Here is an 18,985-nt window from a genome sequence, read left to right on the forward strand (position 1 = left end):
TTTGGTGGGAAATTAGGGGGTGTGGTGGCTACTCTGCAAAACTGATTTGCATATGCTCGTTCAATAGTTCTCTGTGGAAGGGGGAGGAGATTTTGTGCAAACCGCCCCCGCCTCGAGACACTTGGCAATTTCTGAAGACAGTTTTGGTTGTCAGAACTGGGAAAATGGGGGAGCCGCTGGTACCTAGAGGGTAGAGGCCAGGGCTGCTCGTGAATATCCTGCGAAGCCCAGAATGGGACCTCATAACAAAGAAATGTCAGTGCTGAGGTTGGTGTAGTGTATTTTGGGGAGGTAGTGTGATTCGTGGTGTAGAATGTCTACTAATTGAATGATAGTGGTCGTCAACACTTAGTAAACTCTTACTACTGTGCCAGCCACCATTCTAAGTGTCCTATATGTATCATTGTATTTAGTACTCAGAATAGCCCTGCTGTGATAGGACTGAGGGAACTGAGATTTTGAAAGGTTAAGTAACTTATCCAAGATCACAGCCCATGGGGGGCAGAAAAACTAAGATCTTTCAGTAGACAGCGGACTCACGCACCATGAGCAGTGTGTGGGGTGCTGCAAAGATCAGTTATTTCCCTGAAAGAACTCACTTTCTAGTCCCTGAGAAAAGGAGTGTGATCGAGGGGGGATGGACTTGGGAAGGGAAGGAATTCATTGGTTAAAAGGCAGAGATTTGTTTTGGATTGCCAGGATTTTTTATTTACTAAGAAGAGGAAGAATTTATTTCAGCTTCCATGTCAAAAGCCAGGCACGATGTGGGCTTTTTGCCTTTAGCTGGTCAGGTTTAACAAGCAGCTTTGTCGGAAGCATGAAGGACACAGGTCGACCTTGAAGGTTCCTTCCAACCAGGAAATTCTGGGATCTGCTTTGTAGCATGTGGTGGTTCTGTAATATCCTTCTATCTTTTTATTTGTCCTCCAGCATTGAGGAACAATTTGCCTTTACAGATACCCTGCCGCAGGCTTTTTGGTAGGTTTGATCTTTTCTGCACCCCCAAAAAAGAGTGCCGTTACTTGTTGTCCTTTGGAAATGCATGTGAACACTCGATGAGAAACCGGCAGACCGTTCACAACTGAAGGCAAAACAGCCTGGTCCTCTGCAGAAAGCGAGCCAGATTGATTGGTGTGAGTTGATGGGAATGGACAGCTGTATTTACTTTCTCAGGAGCTGACATTTAAGCAAATGTAGTCTTCCACATGGGGTGGCAGAAGCATGACAGAAGGTTCTGTAGCCAAACACCCCTCGGGGCAGTCCCCAAACTATAGGCTCCAAGGTCATTATCCTGCTACCCCTTTCTCTCATCTTCCCCAGTGCCTCTCTCTCTCAGCCAAAATACAGAAGGTTCTGCTGCACAGAGAAACCCTGTGGAATGCCCAGCCTTTCCTTTTCATGTAATTTTTCCAGTACTTCTGTGATCTTGCACACAAGTGGTGGTGGCCACTGCCCTGTCTTTCTGTTTTTTGTCTTTTTTTTTTTTCTTTCTGAGCTAAAGACTGAAAGAGGCAGTCAGTCATCTGCTCGCTACAGGTCTTCCTCCCCACTGACAACCCCAAATGTCTCTCTGCCTCTTCTCCAGTGCTGCCCACTCCCACCTGGCGGCCTCCTGTGTTAGCTCATCCTTCGCAGGGCTCGGGGTCTTGGCAGAAACATTAGCATACATGGAGGGCATTATACTTTTATTTTCTTCCCCCAAACTAGGCATAGTGATCAGAAGTTATAAAAATTTTTTCAGTGTTCAGAACTCCTCTCTCTCTTGTAGAGCCATACACCCTGTCCCTGGATGGTATTCTAGATCAGGGTTGACAAACTTTTACTGTAAAGGACCAGGGAGGAAATATTTTAAGCTTTATGAGCCCCATAAATGGTCTCTGTCACATATTCGTCCTTTTAAAAGTTTTTTTATTGTTATCTATTTAAAAAACATTTTGTTAATGCTTATTTTTTTTTAATATGAAATTTATTGTCAAATTGGTTTCCATACAACACCCAGTGCTCATCCCAACAGGTGCTCTCCTCAATGCCCATCACCCACCCCCCATCTACCCTCAGTTTGTTCTCAGCTTTTAAGAGTCTCTTATGCTTTGGCTCTCTCCCTTTCTAACCTCTTTTTTTTTTTTTTTTCTTCTTCTTCCCCTCCTCCATAGACTTCTGTTAAGTTTCTCAGGATCCACATAAGAGTGAAAACATATGGTGTCTGTCTTTCTCTGTATGACTTATTTCACTTAGCATAACACTCTCCAGTTCCATCCACGTTGCTACAAAAGGCCATATTCCATTCTTTCTCATTGCCATGTAGTATTCCATTGTGTATATAAACCACAATTTCTTTATCCATTCATCAGTTGATCGACATTTAGGCTCTTTCCATAATTTGGCTATTGTTGAGAGTGCTGCCATAAACATTGGGGTACATGTGCCACTATGCATCAGCACTCCTGTATCCCTTGGGTAAATTCCTAGCAGTGCTATTGCTGGGTCATAGGGTAGGTCTATTTTTAATTTTTTGAGGAACCTCCACACTGTTTTCCAGAGCGGCTAATGCTTATTTATTTTTGAGAGAGAGACAGAGAGCACGCAAGTGGGGAAGAGGCAGAGAGAGAGGGAGAGAGAGAATCCCAAGCAGGCTCCATGCTGTCAGAGCCCGATGCAGGGCTTGGTCTCACAAACCACAGGATCATGACCTGAGCCGAAATCAAGAGTCAGATGCTTAACCGAGTAAGCCACCCAGGCGCCCCTTTTCTTTTTTTTTTTTAAACCACTGCTTTAAAAATGAAAATGCAATTTTCATTCAGGGTGCAGCAGCTGACGAGCCAGGTCACCTTCATAGCCACCTGACTGCACCTCCCACTCGCTTGCTGTGCCCGGCCCATCCTCGCCGCCCCCTTGGCCCCCTGAGCTCACCCTCTGCCCACCCGCAGGCACGTCCAAGGCCAAGAATGGCCCCAAGTACACCTCCTTTTTCACGTTCACGGGCACCTTGGCCGCCATGGTCTTCAGCGCCCTGGGTGCCTCCCATGGCATGGCCAAGAGTGGCCCAGCATCGTGGCCATGTCTGTCATGCAACCAGAACCAACCGTGAAGTCCATCATCCCCACATTGTCCCTGGTATCATTGCCATCTACGGGCTAGTGGTGGCGGTCCTTGTCGCTGATTCCCTGAATGACGGCAGCAGTCTCCAGAGGAGTTTCCTCCAGCTGGGTGCTGGCCTGAGCGGGCTGGTGGCTGTGGGGACGCCGGTGTGCATGGCATGGCCCAGCAGCCCCCGCTCTTCATGGGCATGATCCTGACCCTCATCTTCTCTGAGATGCGCGGCCCCTGCAGTCTCCTTGTTGCCCTCATCCTCCCCACAAAGTAGCCTCTCTCTGAGTGCACCAGCCACAGAAGGCGATGTCAAGACCACCCCCTCATTCCGAAATGAACAGCCTGACACGCACGCATGGGACAGCCACCCCCCCAGTAGTCAGTCTTGTAAAAGTTCAGTGTCCCGGTGCCTGTTGTCTGCTACCCTGGGCCTTGCCCCTGCTTGCCCGGTGCCGTGGACATCCCGGCCCACTCATTACCCACCCAGGCCAGACACCCCCACTCATCTGCCCTAGAGCGCTGTGTGTAGACGGGTGAATTAAATTGTCGTTTTCTCTTCACTGGATGTTTCTTACTTAACAAAGATTTGATCTGTTCATGCGTCGTGGCGCAGCCCTGTCTCCCAACTAGGTAATCTTAGGTAGAGTGTTGGGTTGTGGGGTTACCGTTCGCTCTGAGACTCGTCGGATGGAATCCCGTCCTCCAGCTCTGGCTGCCCAGAGCCGCGGGCCAGCGTGCTGGGCCTGCAAGGCTCTCGAGCTGAGCCGAGTCCAGTAAAGTTCTCCATTGTGACTGGGGGGAAGGGAAAAAAGAAAGAAAACACCACTTTTAGCTTGCTGTATGTAGAAAAACAGGCCATGCGGTGGAGTTGACCTTTTGGCCACAGTTCGTTAACCCGGTCCGGATTTTTCCGACTCCCAAGTGTGGTCTATGGACCAGCAGTATTACTGTCACCCAGGAGCTCGTTAGACATGCGGAATCTCAGACCCAGCTTCAGAAGTCAGCATTAGTATCTGCATTTTAGCCAAGCCCCCAGGCGAGTCGTAGGCACATCGGACTTTGAGAGGTGCTGGTCTTTAAACACCATCTGTGTGCGGTGCTGCCCGTGTTTGTTTCTCCACCCCTGCCCTCTCCACGAACCTCAGGCTCATTGCAGTAAGCGCCTACCTGACCTCTCTCTCCGGAGCTCCCACATAGGTAAGCTGTTTGAGATTCAGACACACAAATGTCTTTATTCATTTATTATTTATTTTAATACTCATTTATTTAAAAAAAAATTTTTTTTAATGTTTTTTATTTATTTTTGAGACAGAGAGAGACCGAGCATGAACGGGGGAGGGGCAGAGAGAGAGGGAGACACAGAATCCAAAACAGGCTCCAGGCTCCGAGCTGTCAGCACAGAGCCCGATGTGGGGCTCGAACTCACGAGCTGTGAGATCATGACCTGAGCGGAAGTCGGACGCTCAACTGACTGAGCCACCCAGGCGCCCCTCATTTATTTTTGAGAGAGACGGAGAAGCAGAGCATAAGTGGGAAAGGGCAGAGAGGGAGACACAAAATGCAAAGCAGGATCCAGGCTCCGAGCTGGCAGCACAGAGCCCTATGTGGGGCTCAGACTCATGAACCATGAGATCATGACGTGAGCCAAAGTCAGACGCTTAACCAACTGAGCCACCCAGGCACCCCATGTGCTAATGTTTTTATTTTTTATTTTTTTAATTTTTTATTAAAAAAATTTTTTTTTAATGTTTATTTATTTTTGAGACAGAGAGAGACAGAGCATGAATGGGGGAGGGTCAGAGAGAGAGGGAGACACAGAATCCGAAGCAGGCTCCAGGCTCTGAGCTGTCAGCACAGAGCCCGACGCGGGGCTCGAACTCACGGACTGTGAGGTCATGACCTGAGCCAAAGTCGGACGCTCAACCGACTGAGCCACCCAGGTGTGCCAATGTTTTTAAAAACACTTAACCCATATATATTTTTTTTTAATTCTTTTTTTTTTTTCAACGTTTATTTATTTTTGGGACAGAGAGAGACAGAGCATGAACGGGGGAGGGGCAGAGAGAGAGGGAGACACAGAATCGGAAACAGGCTCCAGGCTCTGAGCCATCAGCCAGCCCAGAGCCTGACGCGGGGCTCGAACTCACGGACCGCGAGATCGTGACCTGGCTGAAGTCGGACGCTTAACCGACTGCGCCACCCAGGCGCCCCAACACTTAACCCATATTAAATAATAGCCGCTATGATTATTCTCATGTGCTGCATTCTATGCTGGTTTCTGTAACTTGCAGTGAGTAGGATACCCTTTCTGCTCTGCAGTCTTGTTTGGGGAAGGACACCCTACAAGTTACTATGAAAGAGGGAAGTAAACTGAGCAAGGTTTAGTCACCACCTGGATGTAGGGACAGAGGTCCTGGAAATTTGGAGCCATGTCAGACCCATTTCCGGTCCCCAGCAACCCGATCCATATTAGGTGCTCAACAAATGCTGCTGGAAAATGAACCCACAAACTAACTCAGCCGGTTTTTTTTTCCTATGGGCAAAGCATTGCACAGCCACAAGGTGGCGGCATTACCAAAGCATTCCCTTGGCCCACTCCCTTGGCCTGTGTGCAGGAGCCTTCTCAGCCCCACCTCTCCAACCTCAGAGTCACCAACTGCTAACACTGCCTGTAGAGGCCTTCAGGCAGGGTTCCTGCGGCCTCAGCCCTCTGAGCCCCCTGCACAGTTGCTGCTTTGAGTTTTTCTGCCAACTCTGGCTGTTCCTCCAGACCTCCTTCCCCACAATATTGCTTGCATAGGGAAGCCCTTCTCCCCTCAATTTCTTTCTTTCTTTCAGTCTTTTCTCTTCTCTTCTCTTCTCTTCTCTTCTCTTCTCTTTATTTTAGAGAGAGAGGGAGAGAGCATGCGAGAAGGGGAAAGGAGCAGATGGAGAGAGAGAGAATCTTAAGCAGGCTTCATGCTCAGTGTGGAGCCCAACATGGGGCTCAGTCCTATGACCCTGGGATCATTACCTGAGCCGAAATCCAGAGTCAGACACTCAACAGACTGAGCCACCCAGGCATCCCTCCCCTCGATTTCTGAGCTACCTGCTCTCTTGATTTCTTCTGTTATCTCTCTACTCATTTCTTCCCTACCAGCCTGATGATTTTTGCATTCTCCTCCTTTATCCCTTCCAAATTCTCAGCTGACTATAAGAGACTGCCCCTTTGAGCCACTCATGGCCCCCCACCCTGTTGACACAATAGAGCATGAGCGTTGGAGTTGGACGTGCTCGAGTCCTGTCCCAGTGCTAACGTTTACTTACTAGCGGTGTGGCCCAAGGCAGTGTTGTGCTGTTTCTGAGTTTTAATGTAGTGCAGAGGTTAAGAGCAAGCCTCGAGTCAGACATAATCTGTGCTGGAATCCTGGCTTTGTCCCTTTACCAGCTGTGAAGACTTGGTAAGTTTTTGTATTCATTTAACAGAGACAGAGTGCCTTCCACCTGTTTGGTGCTGTGCTAGGTATATATCGGTGAGTGCATCAGATACTCGCTCTGTCCTTGGAGTGGTAGCTGGGGGCACAGAGGCAGACAGCAAACAAGGAAACAAGTGTTACATGGCCACGGGCAGGAGAGGGGCTGGCTCTCTGCGGCCATGACGCTCCAGCCGAAACCTGCAGGATGGAGAGGAACCAGCTGTGCTAAGAGCTGGTGAGGGGGGTGGGAGAATGTTCAGGGCACAGCATGTGTTCTGGACGAGGAAAGAGGAACAGAAAAGAGGCCATTTTGTCAGGAGCTTGAGGGGGCAGTTGATGTCTGTGGTGTGTGATACAGATGTAGTTGGGGAAGTAGCTCCAGTTATTGTTAAATTAGGTTAGTTCAGGACTGTTATGAAATAAATGACATAAAATGTTCTCGCCTCTGCCCACAAGGAGAGATACATTCTACGTTGGGACCCAGTACCTGTGAATAAATGTAAGTGGATTTGAGGGACACAGAAGGTTCACACAACAGTACTTAACCCTTACTTTACCAGACAGTCACCAGTATTTCCAACTTAATTCCAGTCTTGTTTGTTTCCATTTAAATGCTGGTCTTAACTTCCTAAATTAATTTCGTCATCACAGTCATGGGTTATGGCTCATGACACAAAGCACATATGGCCCGTGACTCGCTTATCTGTGTACTTGGTAAGTGTTAGTCATTTTCTATTATTACTTTTCTACCTTTAAGATTGTATGGGCTTTAAATGGAAATAGTGTACATTAGGTGCCTGGCCTTGACCGTGGGCAGGTCTCCTTTCTTCCCCCCGTGGCCATGTGGCAAATGTGAGGGCCGGGTGGGCCAGATGGCTGGCATCTCCATGCTTCCCTGGCCATCCATGCAGGGCAGAGCCTGGATCATCTGCTTTTCCGGCTCTCACGCTCTCATACCCGTGGCCTATCAATGGAGCCCTTTCATCAGGATCTCTGTTCTCCCTTACCTGGGGGAGAACGGGGGGGAGATAGTAGAGAGAGGGGTGTGACTCAGAAATCCAGACTGTGTCTAAAAAGGCCAATTGTTTTCCCCGATGTAGAGCAGGGGTGTGGAATCTCAGGTTCAGAGGAGGAGAAGGCGTCTGTGTGGGAGTGAGGCCAGGGCAGGGTGTGGAGAGAACCTGGGAATCACATCGTCTTTCGGTTGCAGAGAACTCTGCATTTTAGTATTAGCTACAGGCACGGTTTTCCTCCCTGTGCTCCTTACAGAGGCAAAACCAGGACCCCTGGAGTCCAGAGTGAGGGCTTGTTTGGAGGGAGCATTTTAAAAACTAGCTATTCCCTTCGAGGGTTCGAGCCCTGCCTGGGGCTCTATGCTGACAGCTCAGAACCTGGAGCCTGCTTCAGATTCTGTTTCCCTGTCTCTCCCTCTCCCCTGCTCATGCTCTGTCTCTCTTTCTCGCAAAAATAAAAATAAATAGTAAAAAAAAAAAAAATTTTTTTTTTTAAACTAGCCATTCCCTGATAGCATTGTTCATGATAGAAAAATCTAGAAACAATCCAGTTATCAGCGAACAGTAGAATACATAAGTAAATCAAGGTGTTTTCCTGCACCAGACTGCTTCTTCCGGGCAGGGGAAATGAATGAACTACAGCTATACATGTCAAGAATCTCACCATGTAGAGCCAGAAAAGCAAGACACAGAATACACAGTGTGATTCCAATTAGATAAAGTTGAAAACAAGCAGAGCTGAACAATATACTGCTTAGGGATACATGCATACGTAATAGAATTTAGAAGATAAAGAAATGATTAATGCCTGATTCAGCAAAGTGATTATCGCTGGTGGAGGCAGGGCAGAAAGGATGTCAAAAGTCTGGTAAGGCTCTGTTTCTTGGACTGCACGCTCCATGCACAGGTGTTCTTTTGTTTTATTTTAGGTCTTCAAATGGTACGTATTTTTTTTTAATTTTTTTTTTTTAATGTTTATTTACTTTTGAGAGAGACAGAGACAGAATGCGAGTGGGTTAGGGGCAGAGAGAGAGAGTGACACAGAAGCAGAAGCAGGCTCCAGGGTCTGAGCTGTCAGCACAGAGCCTGATGCGGGGCTCGAACTCATGAGCTGTGAGATCATGACCTAAGCTGAAGTCGGACGCTCAACCGACTGAGCCACCCAGGTGCCCCAAATGGTACCTATTTTTATATTTATTTTTATTTTATTTTATTTTATTTGTTTAAAAGTTTTTTTAACGTTTATTTATTATTAAGAGACAGAGCATGAACAGGGGAGGGGCAGAGAGAGAGGGAGACACAGAATCGGAAGCAGGCTCCAGGCTCCGAGCCATCAGCACAGAGCCTGATGCGGGGCTCGAACTCACAGACCGCAAGATCATGACCTGAGCTGAAGTTGGACGCTTCACCGACCGAGCCACCCAGGCGCCCCTTATATTTATGTACATATACACATGTATATAAATGTGTGCATATGTGTACACCTGTTGTTTTACACGTGTGTGTAACAGCTGCTGTTAGCTGTTGTCATATAACGTATTGGCCAATAAGAGGTAAGAAAAACTAGTAGGTCCTTAGAAGAACTAAGAACACTCCCCCATTACATTTTAGGGCTCTGCTTTCATTCTCAAGTTTGGTTTCTAGACATGGTTGCTGAAATTAAGTGTTTGATTAAAGCCTCCTTCCTCTGGGTTTTGGGCACTAGACTTTTGTCCTTCTCTCTGGGGCAGAGAAGTGGCGGAGCCTGGCTCTTTTGTCTCTTGTGGACAGGGGAGCCCGTGCTGTGCTGGAGCACGTGCCAGGACAGTGCCGGCCCCGGCAGAAGAGGGCAATGTGGGGAGGTCCTCCAGCACCTGGAAGAGAAGGCTTGGTACCAGGCTCTGTGGGCTCTACTCCAGCACACGCTGGCACAGGCCTGTCGCTCCCTCCTCCGTGGGTGTCCTCGGCAGGCCTCCCGTTGCAGCTGAGCTGAACGACCAGAGTTCTGTGAGCAGTGACCCACAGGGAAAGTCTCACCAGACGGGTTTCCACCTGAGCGGGGGTTTTGAAGAGCCCCATGCCAGGAGGTGACACCAGCGCAAGTCATGGAATTGCCCTGGGATTCAGTTTCTCTGAAAGAAAAACGAGGAATCCAATAGCTGGCTAGCCCACCTCAGTGGACTTCTGTATCATATGAGATCATGGAACCACAGTCTCTCAGGTTTGAATGGAACTCGACGTTTATTTAGTAATGTGATTCTTAACTGGAACTTTTCATCAGGATTGCTTAAAAAGCTTTTCGAATACAAATCTGGACCTACTGAATAAACCTCTGTGGTGGGATTAGGCCATTCATCACAGTCATACAGTCCCATGGTCAGCTCATCAGATAGCCCTGAGGGGCTTATCTACATGGCCAGGAACAGGCTCTTATACTGCTCTGCCCCACCCTGGTCCTGCTTTCCAGAAGCAACTACCATGAAGAGAATTTCTGGGTTTGGTGCTTCTGGTAATTTCCTCCAAACACTTAGCTGAAAAATAAGGTCATACAACTTCTTGATTTGTACAATTTTGACCCTATCAGTCCTCCACAGTGGAAATTGAGAGGTTTAGGCTTCTTTATACTCTCCTTGCCCTGTCTCCCCTCTCCTTCCAATATTTATGTTTATATTATTGCTTTTAGAGTCTTAAAAAATTGCCTCTGGAATCATACACATACTGAAACCTGTAGCCCTGCGTCCCTCTTGTCACTCTGTCGGGTAAGAACACCCATGCCTCTGGCCTTTGCTGTCTCCCAGCTTCTCTGTCAGCCATGCTTGTACTTCACACTGTCACGGTATTTTCTGTTGCATGATTGTAATCAGGTCTTGTGTGTTTTCTCTGATTCTGAGTTGCCAGACGGTATGGTGGCCAGTTTAATGTGTGCTACACACTCACACAGAGTGTGTTAGGGCTCTGGTTCCTCTCCTACCTGCCCTGTGCAGTGGACCCTCATGCCCCCAGGATGTGTCTGATGTATAGGTCAAACAGATTCTCTGTTCTCACCTCCCAACATGTTCTTCCAAATCATGCTGTTTTTAGTTTATTTCCTATTTGAACCATTATTTTATGCTTTTCCTTTTTCATTTCATAAAGTTTCTAGTTGTCCTGCCCCCCCCCCCCTTTTTTTTTGACTTGTGGCAGGAAGAAGCCTGAGCCTTTACTCTGTTTTTGAAATTATCCAGCTACTGGTTTGATGATTCATTACATGATAAGTCCTTCCTTCCTGGAAATGTTGCTTCCAGAATACTCTTTCCTGCTCCTCCAATCTGGACAGCTGATGCTTTCGGCATGCTGCATGGCTGTCAACTTGAGACTTCCTTTCACAGCTCTTCTGAGTTAGATACAATGTTTTCTGGATTTGATGTCTTTCTCTCTGGTTTTAGTCTCTTGTTTAGCTAAAGTGTAGTCTTTAAGTACTTCCTCAGAAAGAACACATGAAAGGTAAACCTTGAATCCTTCATTTTGCCCTCACTCTTGATTGATGCATGGCTGAAAACAGAATTTAAATTTCTTTCCCTCAAAACATTGGAGACACTGATCTGTTGACTTCAAGCATCCATTGTTGTTAACAAGACATCTGATGCCAGTTCGATTTTCACTTCCTTACAATTAACTTGGTTTTGCATTTTCATTCTTTTTTCTTTTTTCCCCCTGCTTTGTCAGTTTCCTTTTCTGGAGCTTATGTTAGTATGCTCTGTTTATCTTAGGTGTACTGAAATACGTAAGGCCGTGTTGAGGTTGGATTTTTTTTTTTTTTCATTCATTGTGCTCGGTACTTTTGGACCCTTTTGATTTAAAGTCTTATGTCATTCTTCCGCTCTGTACATTTTTTTCTGTTATTTCTTTGATGATTTCCTTCCCTGTTTCCTTTATTTTCCTCTTACTGGAAACCCTCTTAGGTGTGAGACTCCTAGAGTGATCCTGTGTATTGCTCCTGTGTTCTCCCGCTTTTCCCATCTAGGTCTTTTCTTTTTACAGGCCAGTAGATTGTCTTAACTTTATCTTCCAGACCTCCTGGTGGAGGTCTTAATTGGCAGTCATATTTTTAATTTTCTTCCTTCTGATTCTCTGTTTCATTTTCTTAGCATCTTGCTCTGGCTTTACAGGGCCCAAACTGGGTTGACTTTCTCTGACCCACTAATTAGAATAGTTTTCAGAATTATCTCTTGACCCTTCCCTGATCTCATTTCCTCTGGGATCTGGTTCTGGTTGTTTATTTTGGTCATTCTTTTTCAGGCTGCTGGTTTTCTCTTAACGTCTGGTGAACGTTAGCTCATCGATGTTTACAAATGAAGAAGCAGGCTGATAGTCTAGTGAGTTGATATGGGCTTTGTCTGCTATCCACTTGGTAGGTCTATTTCCACAACAGGCCTCTCCTGGATGAGTATCTGGCCCATTGCCGTGCGGATGGGGGGGCGGACCTTTTTAGCTGGCTGGCTGACCATGCCTCAGGGTGCAGTTTGAGTGGCATTCCAGACGTACCAGCACCCGCTCTGGAGCCCTCAACGCTCTCTTGTCCACTCCAGCTTATGGGCCAGATCTGGCCTGCTGCTTTTCGTATGGCCTGTGAGCTAAGAATGGTTGTTGCATTTTTAAAGGGTTGTTTTAAAAAACATAAAACTAAGAAGAAAATGAGAAAGAGACGGCATGGCCTACAACACCTAAAATATCTGCTGTCACGTTTTCCAGAAAAGCTTGCCTACCACTGCTCTGGTCTGTGGTTTGATGCCTTTGGAGGACAGCCCTCCTGTTTTCGTCTGGCATGAAGTGGCTGCCCCTGGGGCGGTGTTGTGGCACAGGGTGAAACGAGTTGGTGCAGCTGTTCTCTAGATAGCCCTTTGGTTGATTCCAGCTTCCAGCTTCATTTCCCCTCCTGTCCTCTGTACCTGGTTGCTTAGAGCCAGCTGGGTATGTAGCATGGAGGGGTGCATACTGGGAGCCGGTGGGTTGGAGTGTGCGGACGTGGTTTCTCCCACAGCTGGGGACATGGTAGCCCCTGGGATGGCTGGACTTGGTGATGGGAGGGTGAGAAGTAGAAGGGGTATTCTGGGTGAGGGTAATAGTGTAGACAGAGCTGTGGAGTGGGCTCCTCACATTAGCTGGGCTTTGAAATGGGGTAGGGGCAAAGGGGTATTTGCTCCTTTGGTTTCATCCCTTGAGGCCACCTGACAATGGCAGATTTCTGCCTACTTTTCTCCCTGGGTGCTTTAGAGCTTGTGACACCAGTGAACCAAGCCCCTTCTGGGGCTTGGAGAGACGGTAGAATGACAACTTTTCATTTCAAGATGGAAAGGTTTCTTTCTTTTTTTATATTTATTTTATTTTATTTCTTAAATTTACATCCAAGTTAGCGTATAGTGCAACAATGGTTTCGGGAGTAGATTCTTTAATGCTCCTTACCCATTTAACCCATCCCCCCCTCCCACAACCCCTCCAGGAACCCTCTGTTTGTTCTCCATATTTAAGAGTCTCTTGTGTTTTGTCTCCCTCCCTGTTTTTATATTATTTTTGCTTCCCTTCCCTTGTGTTCATCTGTTCTGTGTCTTAAAGTCCTCATATGAGTGAAGTCATATGATACTTGTCTTTCTCTGACTGACTTATTTTGCTTAGCATAATATCCTCTAGTTCCATCCATGTAGTTGCAAATGGCAAGATTTCATTCTTTTTGATTGCCGAGTAATACTCCAGCATGTGTGTGTGTGTGCACACACACACACACACATACACACCACGTCTTCTTTATCCATTCATCCATCAATGGACACTTGGGCTCTTTCCATACTTTGGCTGCTGTTGATAGTGCTACTATAAACATTGGGGTGCTTGTGTCCCTTTGAAACAGCATACCTGTATCCCTTCGATAAATACCCAATAATGTAATTGCTGGGTTGTAGGGTAGTTCTATCTTTAATTTTTTGAAGAACCTCCATACCATTTTCCAGAGTGGCTGCACCAGCTTGCATTCCCACCAACAATGCAAAAGATCCTCTTTCTCCGCATCCTCGCCAGCATCTGTTGTTGCCTGAGTTGTGAATGTTAGCTATTCTGACAGGTGTGAGGTGGTATCTCATTGTGGTTTTGATTTGTATTTCCCTGATGATGAGTGATGTTGAACATTTTTTCCTGTGTCGGTTGGCCATCTGGATGTCTTCCTTGGAGAAGTGTCTATTCATGTCTTTTGCCCATTTCTTCACTGGATTATTTGTTTTTCGGGTGTGGAGTTTGATAAGTTCTTTATAGATTTTGGATACTAACTCTTTATCTGATACGTCATTTGCAAATATCTTCTCCCATTCTGTCGGTTGCCTTTTAGTTTTGCTGATTGTTTCCTTCGCTGTGCAGAATTTTATTTTGATAAGGTCCCAATAGTTCATTTTTGCTTTGGTTTCCCTTGCCTCCAGGGACATGTTGAGTAAGAAGTTGCTGAGGCCAAGATCAAAGAGATTTTTTTCCTGCTTTCTCCTCGAGGATTTTGATGGCTTCCTGTCTTACATTGACAGAATGGCTTTCATCCATTTTGAGTTTCTTTTTGTGTATGGTGTAAGAAAGTGGTCCAGGTTCATTCTTCTGCATGTCACTGTCCAGTTTTCCCAGCACCACTTGCTGAAGAGACTGTCTTGATTCCATTGGATATTCTTTCCTGCTTTGTCAAAGATTAGTTGGCCATAGGTTTGTGGGTCCATTTCTGGGTTCTCTATTCTGTTCCATTAATCTGAGTGTCTGTTCTTGTGCCAGTACCATACTGTCTTGATGATTACAGCTTTGCAGTATAGCTTGAAGTCTGGGATTGTGATGCCTTCTGCTTTGGTTTTGTTTTTCAAGATTGCTTTGGCTATTCGGGGTCTTTTCTGGTTCCATACAAATTTTAGGATTGTTTGTGCTAGCTCTGTGAAGAATGCTGGTGTTATTTTGATAGGGATTGCATTGAATATGTAGATTGCTTTGGGTAGTGTCGACATTTTAACAATATTTGTTCTTCCTATCCAGGAGCATGGAATCTTTTTCCATTTTTTTGTGTCTCCTTCAGTTTCTTTCATAAGTTTTCTGTAGTTTTCAGCATATAGATTTTTCACCTCTTTGTTTAGATTTATTCCTAGGTATTTTATGGTTTTTGGTGCAACTGTAAATGGGATCGATTCCTTGATTTCTCTTTCTGCTGCTTCATTGTTGGTGTATAGGAATGCATCTGATTTCTGTGCATTGATTTTATATCCTGCAACTTTGCCAAATTCATGAATCAGTTCTAGCAGTTTTTTGGTGTGGAATCTTTTGGGTTTTCCTTATAGAGTATCATGTCATCTGCGAAGAGTGAAAGTTTGACCTCCTCCTGGCTGATTTGGATGCCTTTTATTTCTTTGTGTTGTCTGATGGCTGAGGCTAAGACTTCCAATACTATGTTGAGTAACAGTGGCGAGAGTGGACATCCCGGTCTTGTTCCTGACCTTAGGGGGAAAGGTCTCAGTTTTTCCCCATGGAAGATAATATTAGCATTGGGTCTTTCATATATGGCTTTTGTGATCTCGAGGTATGATCCTTTTATCCCAACTTTCTTGAGGTTTTTTAGTAAGAAAGCGTGCTGTATTTTGTCAGATGCTTTCTCTGCATCTGTTGAGAAGATCATGTGGTTCCTGTCCTTTCTTTTATTGATGAGATGAATCACATTGATTGTTTTGCAGATATTGAACCAGCCCTGCATCCCAGGTATAAATTCCACTTGGTCATGGTGCATAATTTTTTTAATGCATTGCTGGATCCAGTTGGCTGATATCTTGTTGAGGATTATTTCATCCGTGGAAGTTGGTCTGTAGTTCTCCTTTTTAGAGTGGTGTTTGTCTGGTTTTAGAATCAAGGTAATGCTGGCTTCATAGAAAGAGTTTGGAAGTTTTCCTTCTATTTCTATTTTTGGAACAGCTTCAAGAGTATAGGTGTTAACTCTTCCTTAAATGTTTGGTAGAATTCCCCTGGAAAACCATCTGGCCCTGGACTCTTGTATTTTGGGAGATTTTTGATTACTAATTTGATTTCTTTACTGGTTATGGGCAAGATGGAAAGGTTTCTTACACCTGGGTAAAATTGTTTAAAAAAATTTTTTTTAATGTTTATTTATTTTTGAGAGAGAGACAAAGCACGAACCAGGGAGGGGCAGAGAGAGAGACACAGAGTCCGAAACAGGCTTCAGGCACCCAGCTGTCAGACCAGAGCCCGATGTGGAGCTCGAACTCATGAACCATGAGGTCATGACCTGAGCCGAAGTCGGACAGTTAACTAACTGAGCCACGCAGGTGCCCCAGCCTGGGTAAAATTCTTGACCCAGACCTTGGGTTCTCCCTTTCCCTTGGCAGTCTAATTGACTCATTCTCTCCTTCCCCTGCCACCTCAGCTCAGGGAACCCTTGCACACTGCCTCCTCTGCGCCCCCGTCTCCTCCCTTCCCTCTGTTCAATTCTTCATTTAGACACCTGGCTTCCATGAAGCCAGGAGAAGCCATGTCTTTCAGAAATGAGTAGAAGTGAGTAGATCCTGAACGACTGAGATGCAGTCACCAGCACTAGTGGTGTTCTCTTTCTCTCTGTCTCCCAGATGGGGCAAGTTCCCAAGACTCTGTGGCAGTCTTGAGGCTCAAGTCAGCAGAAAAGTCAGCTTACTCAGGACCAGTGGGCGAAGGCGGATTACCCACAGGATAGCTGGTTCCACTTCATTGCTTGGCTCCAGCTGTGGCTGCCGGCCTACGGCAGCCTGGTTCCGTTGTCCCCTTCTGATCCATACTTCTCAGTGAATGATAACCTAGAATTCTGGTAGCCTGGGCCCATCTCGATGGGGGATGTATCCTGTGCCTTGGGCTTTCTCCCTTCCCACCAACACTCATACTGTGGCAGTGTCCATTGATGTTGCCCTGAGACTGGGTACCTGTGCTCCTCTTGGAGTGAATAAGGAAATGCCTTTAGACAGGAATTTGAGAGAGGGGCCATGTTTTGGAGCTCCCAAGTGTTTGGTCCAGTAGCTTTTGCAGTCTGATCTGCTTATCCCCAGAATAGCTTCTTCCTGTGTTTGGGAACATGGGGGATCTCACAGTCCTAATGGTGGGACTGTCCACCAGTGGCTCCATTATCTCATTAGATACCAGTTCTCAGTCCTATTCAAATGGAACTTTGTGGAATGCAGTAAGTCCCACAGCCATCCTGTAGCAGCATTTCTCATTCCTAAAGGACCACCTCTGATACCGTGTAGCCAAAGGCCACCTCAGGCAGCCCTGGGGCGGCATTCAGAGTCCCCGGATTTGCTTGTATTTGCTTGTGGGCCACTGGCTGTCATATGTCCTTCCTGGGCCTTGGAGAACTGAGGAGAAGGAGGGAAGGAGCCTGTCACATCCAGGGCCTGGCTAAAAATCAGTATTTACCTCTCCCCTGCTTCTAATAGCATCTCTGCTTTCATTGAGACAGGTTTGCTGTGGGGTGGCCAGAGCTGCCTGCAGGACCCTGCCCACACCCTTCACCCCGTTTTTTTTTTTTTTTTATCTGGGGGTCTCTCCAGGCCTCCCCTGGAGTACTTGCAGCATGCCTGCTTGTGCAGGACAATGACCACCGCCTCTCCGGCCTCCAGCCTGCTCTCCCTGGACACCTCAGGGGAGATCCCCAGGAGGAGGGAAAATAACACAAGTCCCCAGGAGACCCTGCAGCCTCGCTCCCTTGCCGGCCTTTCCGCCAGCGTTCTTTGATGGAGCGCCCCGCCAGTTTTGGGCATCTGCCCATCACCTGGGTGGCTCTGCCCGGGCCCTGGTGGAAGGGGACGTGGGGGTGGGTGTCACACGCAGATCCTGCTTTGCCGTTGCTTCTCTCCAGGCTCCCCCGAGCCGGCACATCTGGGTCAAATAAGTTGAAACTGGCTCATCATAATGAAAGGAGAGCAAAAGCCACAGACTGAGCCATAGGAATTACCTCATCGTGTAGAAGTCATCAGTAACGGCTGGAAAGCAGTCTTGTTTGAACATGTGTATGGGAAGGAGAGCAGACTGTCTGTGGTTTGCATTTTCATGTTTCATGTGCAGCAGCGTTTTCCTGGGGATTTGGCTAAGCCAGCTTTGGCAGACAGCAAGAAAGGCAGCTGTTCTTTTCCTCTCCGTAGCCCTGCCTCCCCGCCTCTGAAGGCAGTTGGGCGGAGGACAGGGGGTGGGCTTCTTTATTGGAGAAGGCCTTTCAGGACACTCTTAGGGGTCTTTTCCGACAGCACAGAGCTGCGGTGAATCTGTGCAGGTGAAGCACAGAGCTGTCCTATCCAGGAGCACAGCGACCTGCCCTCCTGCGCTGCAGAGAGAAGGAACATGCGTGTATAGGGCAGTGATTCACGGGCTGCGGTGCCACCACAAGGCCCCTCTGCTCGGACCGCACGCAGGCCGCCTTCCCTGAGAGCCAGCGCCGTCATCTGGTGGGGGGCAGTGGGGGGTGACGCGACGCACATAAGCTGAAACAGCCGTTGTCCCCTAGTGCGAGCGGGGTCATCTTCCATCCCTCCGTGCACCCCACCAGGGCCCGTTCTCGCCCAGCGTCCGGCCACAGTGTACCCTGGCGATCAGTACTTCGCGAGTACCTCCGCGTCTGTGCCCCTGCCCCACTCCCTCCCCAGGAAGCACGACAGATGGACACCAGTGCTGCTGTTGGTCCCGTGTGTTGTGATGTGTTTCCAGACCTCCCAGTCTGCAGCCCCAATCTCTCTGGCACCTTGTTATGCCCTTTGGTTTTGCTGACAGCTGTTTACATGTCTTTGGGAGGGACTGGAACTAATCACGTTGCTCCCATCTGATGGGGCTGCTTTTTGGAGAACACGGAGGTAGGACAGGCTTCTTAGGGAAAGGTCTGAAAGGGAATGGCCCTCTGCCACTGGGAAAGCAATGTTGCACAGAGGAGCCAGACTGCTTGGGTTCACATCTCAGCTCTGCACCTTCTTAGCTGTGTGGCCTTGGCCAAATCACTTAACCTCTCTGGGGCTTATTTAAGGAGGGGCTTATTTTTCAGTTTTTAATGTACTTGTTACATAAGTGATCCACATTTGTTTTGGAAAATGTAATAAATCCCCCCCCCCCAAATTAATTTAAAAAATTACAATTATGTGTAATTCCACCACCCAGTGGTAACCGTTCCACATCTTGGACCATGTCCTGAAATTCAGGCTTTTTTCTGTGTGTGTTTATGTGTATGCAGTTATGCATGCACACATTCTTTAAAAAGTAAAATAGCATAATATATATTCTGTTCTGTAACTTCATCGTAAGGACCTAATACATATGAGGTGCTGCTTTAGGCTCTGCACACACAGTATGTAAAACAACGCCTCTGCTCTCAAGGAGCTTATGTCCAGTTGGAGGAGATGAACCATAAATAAACAAATAGGTCAAGTGGTAATAAACAGCTAA

The 18,985-nt window shown here is 47.1% G+C and overlaps 1 protein-coding gene and 1 pseudogene across 4 annotated transcripts in view; both read left to right on the forward strand.

Annotated features, from left to right (window-relative positions):
• ST3GAL4 (ST3 beta-galactoside alpha-2,3-sialyltransferase 4) overlaps positions 1-18,985 on the forward strand; it is an 86,347-nt gene that overhangs the window by 1,866 nt on the left and 65,496 nt on the right. The window lies entirely within an intron of this gene.
• LOC125176321 (V-type proton ATPase 16 kDa proteolipid subunit c-like) lies at positions 165-3,797 on the forward strand (annotated as a pseudogene).

This window comes from Prionailurus viverrinus, chromosome D1 (assembly GCF_022837055.1).
Source record: "Prionailurus viverrinus isolate Anna chromosome D1, UM_Priviv_1.0, whole genome shotgun sequence".
Lineage (NCBI taxonomy): Eukaryota > Metazoa > Chordata > Mammalia > Carnivora > Felidae > Prionailurus > Prionailurus viverrinus.